The sequence below is a fragment of the Oryctolagus cuniculus genome, chromosome 14 (assembly GCF_964237555.1).
Source record: "Oryctolagus cuniculus chromosome 14, mOryCun1.1, whole genome shotgun sequence".
Taxonomy (NCBI): Eukaryota; Metazoa; Chordata; class Mammalia; order Lagomorpha; family Leporidae; genus Oryctolagus; species Oryctolagus cuniculus.
Window position 1 is genome coordinate 20043323 of NC_091445.1, and position 17603 is coordinate 20060925.

A 17603-nucleotide genomic window follows, 5' to 3' on the forward strand; every position below is an offset into this window, starting at 1 on the left:
GGTTGAATGCAAATTTTAAAAACAAACTATGGGGGTGGGGATTGTGGTGCAGTGGGTTAAACCACAGCTTGAGAGCCTGCATCCCATACTCCAGTGCCTGGTTCAAGTTCTAGCTGTGAATTAGGTATTTACTGTTTTATTTTTAAGTTAAAAAATCATTCAATATATGTTACTTTCAAATTCAGAAAAAAAGTGTTTTAGTATTTTCCATGCTCATCTGTGTCTAGGGTTGGGTTTATAAACACAAGAGAGAGTAATTCTATTTCAAATATGCCAATTTATGGACCAGTTTTCAAGCAGGAGACTCTTAATCAAAGCATCTGAACTTTTGGATGTCTTAGCTTCTTCCTCAGATGATGTAAAACAAATGAAACTTATCCATTAGTTTTTAATTTTCTGAAGCATAGATATCAATAAGGATGGAGTATATGATTTTTAAAAACAATACTATATGGAAGAAAATAGGGAGTACATACAGCCTTTTACCCTGAGATAAATACTGTTATTGGGATGAACAGAGTCTTCCAGGCATATGTTTATACCTACATACACACAATCATACATCTGTCATTTTTCATAGATGGGATCGTATTATATATGCACTTTTCATCAGTTGACTCTGCTCCCATTCCCATGCAACTTCTAGAACATCAGGAACCCATGTTCCACATTTGTCATGTTAACAACCTTAGATATGTCCTTCCATTTTTTCCAAGTTAATATATTGGCTTTCCATTGAACAATTTATTCATATAGCACTAGTATGACAGAAAATCACTATTGTGACTCTATGGCGTGTATTTCATAAACAATTTATTTTACTTATTTTTCTTGATTGTTTTAGCAAGTGTTAGGCATTTTTCCCATATGAACTATAAAATTTATTTAATAATTGCATTGGATTTACATGCTGAACTTTGGCATTATCATTTCTCTATCAACTTTTTGGAGCTATCAGGAATGTCTACAGGATTTTTTAAAATTATAATACTCTCTAACTTAACGTTAGAGTACCAGTTTTTGTTATGGTTAATTCACAAAGTCTCTTCTCTCCAAACTGAAATCTGTTTACTTGTAAGCTAAATTTTGGGCAAAATCATTTCTAGGGTCCATATTAGTTTAAATTACTTGAATTTATGTATAAAAAGTTAATGAAAGAAAAGTAAAAGCTATGAAAGTCTTTATTTTCTCTGAGTTTTAGAATATTAGAACTATAGCAACTTCATTCCCCATGGAGAAAATGATGTGGCAATGTATTGGTGGGATGACCAACTATTCTGGTTTGTCTTGGATTGAGGGCTTTTCAGGAACAGTGGACTTCCAGTGCTAAAACCAGGAAGGTCCTGGGAAAACCAGAATGACTGGTCATTCTATCTGGTCTGGTGGTTTCTTTAAAAGTACTTTGAAAATGCTCATGTTTTTGAGATACTGATGTGGCAGAGATCCAAATGAAGATAGTGCTAATTGGAGGAGGAGGGAAAATGCTCATGTTTCTGCTTTAGTCTTTAAAATTTACTTTAAAGAAGACTCCTTGTCTTAAAAATCTTGTGAAGATTTTGGACTGCCAAATAAATGTTGATGTTAAATATAAATTAACAGTGTTCTATATTTATTTTATTAATTTTAAAATATTTTTTTTTGACAGGCAGAGTGGACAGTGAGAGAGAGAGACAGAGAAAAGGTCTTCCTTTGCCGTTGGTTCACCCTCCAATGGCCGCCACAGCCGGCGCGCTGCAGCCGGTGCACCGCGCTGATCCAATGGCAGGAGCCAGGTACTCATCCTGGTCTCCCATGGGGTGCAGGGCCCAAGGACTTGGGCCATCCTCCACTGCACTCCCTGGCCACAGCAGAGGGCTGGCCTGGAAGAGGGGCAACCGGAACAGAATCCCGCGCCCCAACCAGGACTAGAACCCGCTGTGCGGGCGCCGCAAGGCGGAGGATTAGCCTAGTGAGCTGCGGCGCTGGCCAATTTTAAAATATTTTATTATATAGTGTAGAAATAATAAATTTGTGGAAAATGCTTTCTCACAATCAAATCCAGAAAAATAAAGACTATAAATGGTGAGCATTGTTTCTTAAAAATCACAAATGTATTAAGAAGAATGATGAAAATGAACAAGAGGGGACATAAATACTTTATTAATTTTCACAGTATTACTATATAATTTACATATATCATGTTCCCATAGGGCTCTTATTAGTAGCTTCGGCTACCATAGAAGATATAATTGATTTAGTGGTTTAAACAACAGAAATTAATTTCTCACAGGTCTGGAGGTTGTTAAGTCTGAGATCAGGGCGCCAACATGTTAGTTTCTAATGAGGACTATCCTCCTGCCTTATAGGTGGTTGCCTTCTTGCTGTTTCTTTACATAGTGGAGTGGAGGGGGGGCAGTGAGAGCGAGTTCTTTGATAAATTTTATAGCTGCACTAGTCCCATCCTGAGGGTCCCATCAAAATCTAATTACCATCCAAAGACTGTGATTCAGATACTATCATATTGGGGGTTAGAGGTTAGGCCTTCATCATGCGAACATTTTTGAGGGGAGTAGGGGGACACAATTCTATCCATAGCAGATCTCAAAAAAGCACATCAACCACAAGAATCCAGTGGTTTTTTGCAATTGGTTTGGCTTAGTTAATAAAGTGCTTAAGTATCTGGAGTCTGCTTAAACTCTTAAAACTTTTTTTGCTTTTCAGGAGTTTATTTCAGTATGACAAGCTTATTAGGGGAATCATAGTTTTGACAGAATAAAACACAAAAAGATGACTGTATATGAAACCCATGCAGCCATCAGACAATGAAAGGTTTTCTAGTCATCAGTGTGCAAGCTCTAGTGCATTTTCATTGGCTTATGAAAATCTTTAATGGACCTCAGTGCAGTATATTAAACAGATGAGTATATTTGCCCTTTATAAAGTCATTTATTTTATGTAAATTTTTATTGTTTCTTGCTTTCAAACCACGCAGTACATTGTTGTGCTGTTCATGATGTCGGGATGTTGTGGGCACTGTCAAATGTCTGGCACCAAGCCACTGAGTTGTGACAGTGCCAATCTGCATCTGAGGCAAGTTATAACACAAAGACTATATGCACTGGGGGAAGGTATGCACTAAAATATGACAGTATTGCACATGATATGCATTTATCATTTGGCAAAGAAAAACAACATACTCTGGATTCTTGCTTCTAGACTTAAATTTTTCTTCAGTATGTGCATATTATTTTGAATGTATTCTTACTGAATTTTGTAGCCTGAATTGTATACAGATCTGTTGAATAGCTTACTTCAAATAGTCCGATTCAGGAGTTCTTTAAAATTATTTGGATGGTGATGGGTCTTTGGCTTACTTAATTGTTTTTATTTATTTGTTTGTGGCAATAAGGCAATTGAGTCAAGGGTGATCTGGAATTTTCAGGACTTATAGTGTTTTCATGATTTCTCCATGACTGTTTTTCACTGATTTCAGCCATACATAGAGATACTGATGTGGCAGAGATCCAAATGAAGATAGTGCTAATTGGAGGAGGAGGGAAGTGGTGAGTATGGAGATAAAACCACTTTTACCATGTGGGTAATTTTGTGAAATACTAGACTACATTAGTATGCAGATTGCATTTGATGCCCTCATAAATAATGTGTTTATACAAAAACACCCATTTGCTCTAAGTAAATGATCGTGCAGGAAGCAGGGCTGTAGATGATTTGTGGGGCATGCAGGGGTGATATTGGTTCTCCTACTGAGCACACATTGCTTTGACTATGAAATCAGGAAAATGTAGAAATCACAAATGCAAAGTAAGCAAAATACAGCAGCCAACATCTGTTATAAGTATGTGGTATTGAAATGTGTCCCTTTAATATTTTTCATGAGTGATGGCTTATGGAGATACCTCAGAAAATAAAATTAAGCACCCAATATTATATAATTAGGGGCTTCAGTCTTGCCTGCACTTGTAAAGTAACAAAGCATATTTGTATTACATTGTTATCTCATTTTATTCCTTTTGTGTTTGTTAGATTTTCTCTTGAAAGTTATCTTAAATTGAATTTAGGCTGTATTCTGCAGTGTCAGGAAAATTGATAATGTTTATTTCTTAACACTGTGCAGTGTATGATCTTACTAACTTTGTATTAATATTACCAAAGAAGGGTAACAAAAGTGGCTTTTAGCTTTCACCCTTTGTTCAATAAATCAAGCATAAACATGGTCTGCACATGGCTTTTCAATGAACTATGCCATTTTATTTGTCTTTTATCTTGAAGGTTTATTGCTTTACATGGCTTAAAGAGACTCAGGGTCTGAACTGTTTAATCTGGGATGTTTAGCTTATCGATGTCACAGCCAGAGTGTGTGAGAAAGTCAAATGCCAAACTCCTTGCACGTGTACAGTAGGTGCAGTGTATGCAACTCCAAAGATTCAGTCCTTGGGATGTGAATGTTGCTCTGCTCACTTGTGTTTGAAAACGCATTGCATTTCTAACAATTACGTACAGTTTTAGATCTTTTCCAAAGATTATTCTGATTGTTCAAGCTCAAAATCTACTGTACACCATGCACTAGTTCTGTTTCCTGCTTTTTCTATAGGAACTTCCTGGAAAAAAACTGAAGCAGTAAAAAGTTTATTACAATCTACTAATCCTTCCAAGCTAATGTTCACGCAATTTGCAATAGAAAATTATATTGGCTTCTATTTAAAATTTCTTTATCACTGGCTCTTTTTCTCTTTCAACATCACTGATTTTAAAGGTTTATTGTTTAAATAGATGCACAATTTTTTCAATTGCTACTAAGTGTTTTTTATCTTTCTTCTCTTAGATCTTGGGTAGGTTCTTAGGGAAAGGAGCAGAGGTATATATAAGCATGGAGCTGGACCCCAAGGAAAGAAAACTTGTAACTATTAATGACCCATTTTGTGTCAGACACTGTGCTAGAAACTTTGGTGTGTGCCTTGCACTTAAAATCTGGTTGAAGATGCACATTTGTGTCACAATTGTTATATGTGAATAAGTACATTTGAAAACCTTTAAAATTAAAATGTGCTATACATATGCACACTACTCTGCACTATTACAATTGTGAAATTTAAGATTAAAATGACTTTATCTGGCATGAAGCATTAAAAGAACTCAGAGGAAAGAGCAGCCTGTATGGGGCTGACAAGAGATAATGCATTTATCGCCATTTGTTTAACACAGAATTCAAAAACACCAGTTTTCATTTAGAACTCATAACAACCCCTACTAATAAGTAGTTTGACAATGTTTTTTTTAAATGTGAATGCAATTTAGAAAGGTAAAGGAAATGCTCCCCCAGATGACCTGTTGATGCACCATATCCTCTTCTCCCACTACACAAGCATAGTTGATCTCACGTTGCATTCAGATATGTCAGTTTTCCATTTAAGACACTCTGATGGCTTTCCATCTACTTCAAATAAAATCTAAACTCCTTATCATGACATACAGAACTATAGGAATCAGCCCTTTGTGTACCCTAAGACCCCACTACATGTCACTCTCCCTTTTATAATTACATATTGGCTACTCTGACCCTCCTGTCTTCCAGTGGAGCCCAGGTTTGGACTTACTTGTTCAAAGTGGATGCTGTTGACTGCCTCTCTAGGTTCTTTTTACTTTCAGCCCTGCTGTGACACCATCCTCTCTTTTGTTCAAGTGTTGCTCTTGTCCCATTGCAGCCACAGGATTTGTGGAACTGACTACTGCTCCAGGGATTATTCTGAGTAGTTAAACCTAATCATGGTGTTCCCATTTCTTTACTACTGATCAAACCAGGGACCCAAGCCCTTTGCAGTCAGTCAGTGCAGAGACATTCCTAAGTCTCAAGAATTAACCCCCTGTGGCGCAGTGGGTTAACGCTCTGGCCTGAGGTGCCCTTATTCCATATGGGTGCTGATTCAAGACCCAGCTGCTCCACTTCCAATCCAGCTCTCTGCTATGGCCTGAGAAAGCAGTGGAGGATGGCCCAAGCCCTTGGGCCCCTGCACCTATGTGGGAGGCCCAGAAGAAGCTCCTGGCTCCTGTCTCCTACTATTAGAATGTTAGTTCCAGGCCGGCTCCGCGGCTCACTAGGCTAATCCTCCGCCTAGCGGCGCCGGCACACCGGGTTCTAGTCCCGGTTGGGGCGCTGGATTCTGTCCCGGTTGCCCCTCTTCCAGGCCAGCTCTCTGCTGTGGCCAGGGAGTGCAGTGGAGGATGGCCCAGGTGCTTGGGCCCTGCACCCCATGGGAGACCAGGAAAAGCACCTGGCTCCTGGCTCCTGCCATCGGATCAGCGCGGTGCGCCGGCCGCAGCGGCCATTGGAGGGTGAACCAACGGCAAAGGAAGACCTTTCTCTCTCTCTCTCTCTTTCTCTACTGTCCACTCTGCCTGTCAAAAAAAGAAAAAAAAGAAAAAAAAGAAAAAAAAAAGAAAAAAAAAGAAAAAAAAAGAATGTTAGTTCCATAGGAGCAGGAATCTGTTCAGTTACTATGCCCTTTCCAGCAATTTGAACAGATGTTCTGTTTTTGTTGAAATGGTGGCTAAGTGGGAGTATCAGATCTCAAATTTTCATACTTCAGCTGCATATTCCAATCTTATCCATTGCACTCTGCTGCCTGGCAAGAAGGGGAATACTCATATTAGCAGAGGAAAGGACAAATGAAATCTGTTCTAGGGGAATTCAATCAGTCTCTTCTCATTATTTGAGAATAAATGTATTCAATTTATAAACCAGTACTTAAGTATTTCAGTTAAAATATGAGTTTCAAAAATATGAACTAAATGGATATAAAATGTAGGCTAGAGATGTTTAGTGTTTAGAATTTAGACTAATGTTTAGTGTTTAGACTAATGGTTAAGTTGCTTACATCCACTATTGGGTTTGATTTCTGGATGCAGCTCCTAACTCTAGCTTCCTGCCAATGTAGACTCTGGGAGGCAGTGGTGTTGGCTCAATTATTTGGATTTCTGAAATCCATATTGGATACCTGAATTGAGTTACTGGTTCCAGACTTTACCCATGGCACAACTCCAGCAGTTGAAAGTATTTGGGGAAATAATCAGTGATGTCTGTTACATAAAAATAATAAAAAAGAATTGAACTTATCCCATTAAAATAATCTTAAATCTTAAAAAAATGTAGGGTAGTAAAAATCTGGTATATTTATACTTATATTGTGTACATATAAATTTAAGATTTATGTTTATATATGGTTCCAAAGGACTTATATCCTCACAAGATTTTACCTGAAATCTGTGGCCTGTTGCTTGATTGACAGAGTACCTCAGACTCTAAATACCACAGCCAGAGGGGAGCTGCCACATGTGGAAGAGCTTTACCAATTGTGAGAAACAAGCACATGGAGCCTACATTGTACATTCCATGAGACAAGGATGGTATCAAGGATTACCTCCTTTTGTGGGCTAGGTAAATCTCAGCACAACTTAACAGTGGTGATGAGATGGGAGTCCTGGACATCAGAAGAGGCCGGGGATTATTGTATTGGCGTATTTGTCTTCTGCTCAAGTCTATGTGTGAGATTTTTCCAGCAACAAACTTAGGAGAACCAGGTTAGCATTGTGGTTAGAGGCATGTCTTGATGGCAGAATTTCTGGAATTGAATTTATCCTCTCTGTCATCTACCATCTAACTTTGTTTAACCTATTTATGCTTTAGTATCATCACATGAAAATGTGGCTAATACAAGCCACTTCAGGCAGTTGTACAAATTAATTGAGTCAGTATACATAAAGCATTGCTTTCCATATTGTTTATGGTGATAGATCAATTTTTCAAAAAATTTTCTAGCCTGTTACTGATATTTTTGTAATACACTATACAATAAATTACTAGAAAGTGAAATAGAAACAAAACACAAAGTACTAGTCTCAATTTTAAAGAGTAGACTAAACAGAAAAATTACTCTGTTAATTTGCAGCAAAAGCATCTCAATGTTTATCCTCAATTTCTATATTATTTAGCATTGGTATACAAAGAACTTGAAACAATTCAGTGTGAGTTGTTCCAGGATTTCCCCATACTACAGGGCTCTGTTTGTTTTAAGAAGCAGAACTACAAGTTTTGAGGACCATGAGTGACACGCTATGACAACAATGAAAGGTATTGATAGTATTCTCATTGCCTTTCTCACAGCAAAAATGTTTAGTTTTGGTGATTTGCTTTCATAACTCAAAGGACAGGCAGGCTTTTTCAAACAGACATATTAAAGTGAAAATACAAACATTTTTGGGATAGGGAGACACTTTCAAAGGTTTTTTGGTCACAGCATATCTCCTCTTATTGCAATATATAAAATTTATCATTAGGAAAGGAGTACCTTTCTATACCTTAGTTAACACCGTAATATGGACAAAATAATAGTAATAATAATAATAATAATAGTAATGATTTTTAAAAATTTTTAACTTTTATTTAATAAATATAAATTTCCAAAGTACAACTTTTGGATTATAGCAGCTTTTTCCCCCCATAACCACCCTCCCACCCACAACCGTCCCATCTCCCACTCCCTCTCCCATCCAGTAATGATTTCAAAAGGGTTTTGATCAAGATTAAACAAGCTAACATATCTTTGCTATTATCTAATATCTATCAGAACAATACCTGGCAGGAAACAAAGTACATACAACCCCTGTACAGAGGAGATCCCAAAAGGCTATTTTTGATTTCCCTAATCCTCTTTATGGGTTTAAAAAGCCCTGTATCCAAGTCTCAAACCAATCTCGCATTGACAAATTTCATTAGAAACACTAAAATCCTTCTTTGCATTAGAAAACCAGCATTTTCTTTGAGATGGAGCAATTATCCTTAGTGATAGGGTGGTGTAAATCAGGTGGCTTGGCAGGTGGAACGAGCTAGACATGCAGCAAAGTGCTCTCAGTTTGGAGCTTTGAGAGGTTCCATGCACATCCACTTCTTCACAGCACATTTGAAGGGGGAAAGAAGACTTGGCAGGATTTTATTTTGGAGATGAGTACATATTTTGTAAACTGTCTGATGGAAAGCCAGATCTCTATTTTTACTGACCCAGCCACCATATAGATATTGAATGCATACTATGAGTGTGGCACAAAGAATGAACAGTGTGGTGGTAGAAAATCCACATTAAATAACAATACTGCATTATTACAAACAAGTCAAAGATGTGACATAATTGTTATTAAATGATAGAGCTGTTTAGAATATGCCACAATCACCTCATCCTATGGTGGTTGGGAGAGTGGTTAATTCAGCACATTACACGCCCTGTACATGCTGTTTCATTAAATAAGAATAAAATCCCACACATAGTCACACACACTCTCTCTCTCTCTCTCTCTCACACACACACACACGCACACTCCTTTATTTCTCTGCATATCCCAAACTAAAAAATGAACTACAAATGCAGTATATTTTTCTTGAAATACTTATAGCAGGTGATAACAGCTTTAATTTTTATTTTTATTTTATTTATTTGAAAGTTACAGAGAGAGGTAAAACAGAGAGAGAGGTCTTCCATCTACTGGTTCACTCCCTAGATGGCTGCAATGGCCGGAGCTGTGCCAATCCAAAGTCAGGAGCCAGGAGCCAGGAGCTTCTTCCGGGTCTCCCATGTAGGTACAGGGGCCCAAGGACTTGGGCCATTTTCTACTGCTATCCCAGGCCGCAGCAGAGAGCTGGATCAGAAGAGGAGCAGCCAGAACTAGAACCAGCGAACATATGGGATGTTGGTGCTTCAGGCCAGGGCTTTAACCCGCTGCGCCACAGTGTTGGCCCTGATAGAGGCTTTTAAACTTCAGTAAAGAATCATGGAAAGAATCAAATATCTCAAATTACCATTTCTTTTGTATATCAAATTTCACAGAATATATATTTTAACATAGGTTTTTAAAGTGGAAGATTTTGAATGAACAATAGAAATAAAGTTATCTGGAATTAGGAGAGTTATCACATTATACATTCTCTACATGTCTGTAATATAGAATTTTCTCATTATGTTCTTCTTTCAAGTTCTTCAGTGCTTGCATTTGAATATTTTGTATTAAAGATATCTAAATAAAGATGAATTACTGTGTCTCACACTGTGCTGAGTAGGTGATTGGCAAGAGTTCACATCCACATTCTGTGAACTATTGTTGCAAAAAAGAAATAGATGAAGTGTTCTGATGTGTTCACAAGTATAATTTTGATATATTAAAATCATAATGTCTTTCTTTTTTAAACAGATATATTTTATTTATTTATTTGAGAAGTAGAGTTACAGAGAGAGGGAGAGACAGAGAGAAGTCCTCCATTTGCTGGTCCATTCTCTAAATGGCTGCAACAGCCAGACCTGGGCCAATTGGAAGCCAGGAGCCAGGAGCTTCTTCCAGGTCTCTCATATCAGTACAGGAACCCAAGCACTTGGGCCATCTTCTATTGTTTTCTCGGGCTGTAGCAGAGAGCTGTATCAGGAGTAGCCGGGACATGAATCGGAGTCCTTTTGGGATTCTGGCACCACAGGCAGAGGCTTAGCCCACTATGCCACAGCACCGGCCCCCATTATGTCTTTCTAAACTTAGTGGCTCTAACAAGAATTTTAGTAAAATTGTCAAGTAGTCTTAACTTTAAGAAAAGTGCCTTTTAGTTTGGAATTTGAGACACATGTACTCAAATTACAGGTACAATATTTGAAAGACAGCCTAATTCTTCTGGGAATGTTGAACATAGTCTGATTGGCCTTGAAATTGACATTCAACAATGTAAATGTGAAATTGAACTTCACATTTAAAGAGAGAATTTTATAAATTTAGTTAATGTTAGAACCTGGCACCTTTTCAGATCTGAATCCAGTCAGGATGTCAGCATTTTCTAGTTACCTGTTCTCCTTAACCTGATATCTGAGGAGCGTGGCAATAGTTAAACCTTTATTAATTATTCAGACAGTCTATGGGTCTCAACTTTGAGGCATCCTACTTAGATCTCACAGTTGTTCCATGACAAGCATTAAGACCATGTTAGTCAATGTAGCTCTGACTCGTTAGTACATGTGATCAGAATGCTAGTCTGTCAGCGTATATTATCATTTGGGGAGAAAATGTACGAAACCATTTAAGTAAAATGCTGTCCTTGGAACTTAATTGAAAAGTCTCTGGTATTTTCAGCCAGTTTTTTGAAGTAACACATTGTGTCTTTGAGAACAATTTCTCTGTAGGACCTGATTTCTGCTGCAGCTACATTAGGACATTGGCCAAGTCTTAGGGCACCAACAGATTAAACATATTTTTCATTGTGTTTATCTAGAAGACCAAGTAGACTGGACCAAGTAGTTGCCCACTTATGCTTGAGCTCACCTGGAGTGCCCCAGATCCTCTTGTGTCATTTTAAGGGTGCTAAACAAAGAGGCTGGAAGAGTTAATAGTAGTTGGGAAGTAATAACCAGAAACAATGTAAATGTTCATAAAATATTCTTAAGTATTTTCAATTTACTTTTGGTGAAGTAGAAAGTAAGACTCAGTTCTAAATCAGAGGCATTCATACCTTTACAAATTAGTTAACACTAAAGGATTTTATTTAGAATCCATAGTTGTGTGAGGTATTTATAATCTACCTTGCTCAGGTCAAGGACAGGAATACAAACATATAAATCTGGAAGTCAGCTATACTCAGTAATTTTAGTTGTAATTTATGTCCTTTCAATATTTTTAAAAGCCATTATCCATTATATTTTGGGGTGGGGCCATTTAATGCATTTTAGTTGCATCACCCATACACAAACCGAGTGAGACTCTTGGCTGCTGAAACAATTAAAAGCCAAAGGAAGCAACAATGGCAAAAACAAGACCATTGGCTTCAGAGAGCATACAAGAGCACCTGCATACATTTGATTATTTGAACCATGTACACAACCTCTATAGTGGAGGAGTCAGCCTATTTCTTAATTTCTTTTGGCTATAAGCTTTTTATACTGATTGGTAATATTCTATTTATGCTTGTAGCTGTGAAAACACAATACAGTCATGGCTCAGTATTCACAGGGGTTTGTTTCCAAGAATCCCTGCACATACCAAAATCTGTGAATACTCAAGTCAGTAAAATCTAAAAGTTCTCATCTGGATATCTCTGCCCTAGGGGCATGAGGAGATATAAATTTTAGAAGTAAAAGTATATAGCTTATTTATACTGCATGGCTCTTTTCTCTATCAATGATATATTAGACCTGGATGATATGCAACTGAAATCAGTTGTTCCTGTGAGGTTGACTATGGTTGACCTGTTATTTGTAAGGATTTTGGTTAATGCTACATATATGACTAAGATCTAGCTAAATATGTTCCCTGAAGAAAACTTAAAGTGTAGACCCTTTTAAAATGTATTTATTTATTTATTTATTTATGGGAGGAAAAAAGAGGGAGAGGAGAGGAGAGGAGAGGAGAGGAGAGGAGAGAGAGAGAGAGAGAGAGAGAGAGAGATTCACTGGTTCACTCTGCAGATACCTGCCAGGAATAGGCCAGGGCAAAGCGAAGAGCTAAGACTCAATCCATATGGATGGCAGGGACTCAACTATTTGAAACATCATCTGCTGTCTCCCAAGGTGCACATTAACAGGAAGCTGCAATTGGGAGAGGAGCCAAGACTCATACCCAGGAACTCCAATATGGAATTCAGGCATCTGAAGCAACATCTTAACCACTAAGCCAAAAGTCCATCTTGAAAGTGCAGATTCTTTACACTCTTATACTTTGAGAAAGAATTCACAAGTTTAGAAACTATGTATACAGGACCAATACAAGTCAAATCATACCTGAAACATAGCTGCAGACAGATGAATATGAAATATAAAGAGAAAAATCCTAAAAGCATGCAGCTTTATGATAGAAAGAATGACTGTTGACTTCTCCACAGGAACAATGGAGACAGAACAAATGCAACATGATCTGAAAAAACAAAACAAAGAAAACAAACAAAAAAAAAACCACCCTAATTTGTGGGTCAGAAAGAGGAAGAGAGTGCTGTCATCTACTGGGTCACTCCCCAATGCCTGCAATGGCAAGCACCATTAACCCAGAACCCACTGCAGGTCTCTCACGTGGGTAGCAGGAACCTAATCACTTGAGCCATGTGTACCTTCCAGGGTCTGCATTAGAGGAAGCTGGAGTCAGGAGCCAGGTATCAAATGCAACACTCCAATGTGGAATGCAGGCATCTTCACTGGCATTTTAACCACTAGGCCAAATGACTACCTCATGACGCACTGAGAGGAAGATAAAAACTGTCAACTTGGAATTCTATATCTACTAAAACTGCCCTCCAAAAATGATAGCAAAATAAAGACATCCTCAGAATGAAAGTTGAGAGAATGCATCAGTAGCAGACTCATGCTATAAGGAATGCTAAATAAAGCTTTTTAGAATGAAGGAAATGATATGAGGTAGAAACCTTAACATATAGAAAGAAAAGGAAAAACAAGAAATGATAACTTTATGAGTAAATAGAAGACTATTTTATCTTTTAAAAATCTTAAAATGTCAGGTTATTTTAAAAGCAGAAACTATGTGGCATTGTATCATTATGATGAAGTGGAATTATACTATTGAAAGGATCTGCCATTTTACATGATGTATTATTCTTAATGGTAGTATACTATGAAGCTTAGGATCTCTCTCCCAACCCCACCCCCCCACTATCCCCTGACTTCCCTCTCTCTGTGACACTCCGCCTTTCAAATAAATACATAATCTTTTTAAAAGAAAATCAAAGATTATCTGATTGAATAAAGATGCAATTGTGTGTTTTCCATATGTGATGCACTTTATTTTTTATTTTTTTAAAGCTTTATTTAATAGATGCAAATTTCCTAGGTACAACTTTATGAATATAGTGCTTCTTTTCCCCATACTCACACTCCTGCCCCCACTCCCGTTTCCCCCCTACTGCCTCTCCCATCCCATTCTTCATTAAGATTCATTTTTAATTAACTAACTTTATAAACAAAAGACCAACTCTATACTAAGTAACATGAAATATAAAGTACTATTTGAGAACAAGTTTTGCAGTTAATTCTTATAGTACAACTAATTAAGGACAGAGGTCCTACATGGGGAGTAAGTTCACAGTAATTTCTCTTGTTAATTTAACAATTAACACTCTTATTTATGATGTCAGTGATCATCCAAGGCTCTTGTCATGAGCTGCCAAGGCTATGGAAGCCTCTTGAGTTCACAAACTCTGACCTTATTTAGACAAGGCCATAATCAAAGTGGAAGTTCTCTCCTCCCTTCAGAGGAAAGTACATCCTTTTTTGATGGCCCCTTCATTCCACAGGGGTCTCACTCACAGAGACCCTTCAATAGGACATTTTTTTTGCCATGGTGTCTTGACTTTCCATGCCTGAAATGCTCTCATGTGCTTTTCAGCCACATCCATATGCCTTAAGGGCTTATTCTGAGGTCAGAGTGTTACTTAAAGCGATTGCCATTCTATGAGTCTGCTGTGTGGATGCTTACCATGTTGGAATTCCCTCCTTTTTAATTCTGTTTATTATTATCAGGCTCTTGATGCTATTTATATGATCTCTTGAACACTTAATCCTATCTATATGTTTACTTTAACACAATATGTTCACTTCAAAAAAAAAGATGGCATTTTTACCACCAATTTTAATGGTATTTGCAGTCCCATGACAAGATTTTAAACTGTACCTTTAGAAGTAAGTCCAGGGCCAGCACTGTGACTAACTCAGTTAATCCTCCACCTGTGGTGCCAACATCCCATATGGGCACCGGGTTCTAGTCCTGGTTGCTCCTCTTCCAGTCCAGCTCTCTGTTGTGGCCCAGGAAGAAAGTGGATGATGGCCTAAGTGCTTGGGCTCCTGCACCTGCATGGGAGACCAGGAGGAAGCACCTGGCTCCTGGCTTCAGATTGGTGTAGCTCTGGCTGTAGCGGCCATTTGAGGGGTGAACCAACAGAGGGAAGACCTTTCTCTGTCTCTCTCTCACTGTCTAACTCTATCTGTCGAAGAAATAAAAAAAAAGAAGTAAGTTCGTGGGACTGTATGGAGAACTATACAGCTTACAGTCACAAACTTCCTCCTCCCTCTCTTATTCCCCCTCTTATTTTTTACTGAGACAACATATAGTATAAAGAAGAGAAAAATAAACAAAAAATAAATAAATAAAAAACTGTTCCTTGACAGTCAAGACAAGGACTATTCAAGTTGTTGCTTCACAAAGTCAATTTCATTTCTACAGCTTTTGTTTTAGGTGAGCTATTAGTCCTTACAGATCAGGAAGAACATATAGTATTTGTCCCTTTGGGACTGGCTTATTTCACTAAGTATGCAGTTTTCCTGATTTTGATCCACTTTGTTGCTAATGACCAGATTTCATTTTTTTTACTGCTGTGTAGTATTCCATAGTGTACATTCCCACAGTTTCTTATCTAGTCTTGAGTTGATGGGCATTTAGGTTGATTACACGCCTTAGCTATTGTGAATTGAGCTGTAACAAACATGGAGGTGCAGATTGTTGTTTACTGATTTCATTTCCCTTGGGTAAATTCTCAGGAGTAGGATGGCTGGGTCATATAGTAGGTCTATATTAAGATTTTTGATGTATCTCCATACTGTCTTACATAGTGGCTTTACCAGTTTACATTCCTACCAACAATGGATTAGGGTACCTTTTTCCCCATATCCTCTCCAACATTTGTCGTTTGTTGATTTCTGTATGATAGCCATTCTAACTGGGGTGAGGCAAAACCTCATTGTGGTTTAGATTTGCATTTCCGTGACAGCTAGTGATCCTGAGCGTTTCTGAATGCATCTGTTGGCCATTTGGATTTCCTCTTCTGAAAAATGTCTGTTTAAGTTACTTGCCCACCTCTTAACTGGGTTGTTTGTTTTGTTGTTGTGGAGTTTCTTGATCTCTTTGTAGATTTTGGTTATTAATCCTTTTTCTGTTGCATAGTTTGCAAATAATTTCTCCCATTCTGACAGTTGCCTGTTCACTTTCCTGACTGTTTCTTTTCCATACATAAGCTTCTCAATTTAAAATAATCCCATTTGTTAATTTTGGTTTTCACTGCCTGTGCCTCTGGGGTCTTTTCCAAGAACTCTTTTCCTGTGCCAATGTCTTGTAGGGTTTCCCCAGTGTTTTCAATTAGTTTGATGGTGTTGGGTTGTAGATTTATTTTTTATTTTTATTTTTATTTTTTTGACAGGCAGAGTGGACAGTGAGAGAGAGAGAGAGACAGAGAGAAAGGTCTTCCTTTGCCATTGGTTCACCCTCCAATGGCCGCCGCGGCCAACGTGCTGCGGCCGCCGCACCGCGCTGATCCAATGGCAGATGCCAGGTATTTATCCTGGTCTCCCATGCGGGTGCAGGGCCCAAGCACTTGGGCCATCCTCCACTGCCTTCCCGGGCCACAGCAGAGAGCTGGCCTGGAAGAGGGGCAACTGGGACAGAATCCGGCGCCCCGACCGGGACTAGAACCTGGTGTGCTGGCGCCACAAGGCAGAGGATTAGCCTAGTGAGCCATGGCGCTGGCTTGGGTTGTAGATTTAGATCTTTAATCCTTGTTGAGTGGATTTTTTTCTGTAAGGTATAAGGTAGGGATCTTACTTCATACTTCTGCATGTGGAAATCCAATTTTCACAGCCCCATTTGTTGAAGAGACTGTCCGTGCTCCAGGGATTGGTTTTAGCTCCTTGATCAAATATATGTTGGTTTTAGATGTTTGGATTGATTTCTGATGTTTCTGTTGTGTTCCATTGGTCTATCCATCTGTTTCTGTACGAGTACCATGCTGTTTTGATTATAACTGCCCTGTAGTATGTCTTGAAATCTGGTATTATGATGCCTCCAGCTTTGTTTTTGTTGTTGTGTAATATTGCTTTGCTATTTGATGTCTCCTGTGCCTCCATATGAATTTCAACATCATTTTTTCCAGATCTGAGAAGAATATCTTTGGTATTCTTTTAAATAGCCAGGTGTCTTGTTATTAGTTGCACATACATTTATAATAGTCACATCTTCCTGTTGAATTGATCCTTTAATCATTACACATAGTGTCCTTCTTTGTCTCTTTTTAGATAGTTTTTGTACTGAAGTCTATTTTGTCTGATATTAGGGTGGCCACACCAGCTCTTTTTTGGTTTCTGTTAGCATGGATTATCTTTTTCCATCCTTTCAGTCTCATGCATCTTTGTTGGTAAGGTGTGTTTCTTGTAAGCAGCAAATAGATTAGTCTTCATTTTTAATCCATTTGGTCAGTCTGTGTCTTTTAACTGGGGAGTTGAGACCACTTACATTCAGTTGGACTATTGGTAAATACTGTTTTTGCCCTGCTGTGTTTCCTTAAATAGTCCTGTTTATGTATTTGGATTTCATTTGTACTTTTGCTGAGTAATTTTCTGCATTTATCTTCTTTTGTAGTGATGTTCCTGTTTCTATGTTTCTGTGTGTAGCACATCCTTGAGCATCTTTTTTAGGACTGGGGGAGTAGTTACAAATTCTTTCAATTTCTGCTTGTTGTGGAAGATCCTTATTTCATAAATCAGAGTTTTGCAGGGTGTAGTATTCTGGGTTGACAGTTTTTTCTCTTAGGACTTAGAATA

At 38.1% G+C, this 17603-nt stretch overlaps 1 long non-coding RNA gene across 3 annotated transcripts in view; it reads left to right on the plus strand.

Moving 5' to 3' along the window:
- The window catches only part of LOC127492783 (uncharacterized), a 576898-nt gene that overhangs the window by 195211 nt on the left and 364084 nt on the right, over positions 1–17603 (plus strand). The window contains exon 3 of one of the 3 annotated variants that reach the window (XR_011381939.1): positions 3473–3542. The exons of the other annotated variants lie outside the window; for them this stretch is intronic. This is a non-coding gene — a long non-coding RNA (uncharacterized lncRNA). The remainder of the gene's footprint in view (positions 1–3472; positions 3543–17603) is intronic. 3 annotated transcript variants of the gene reach the window in all.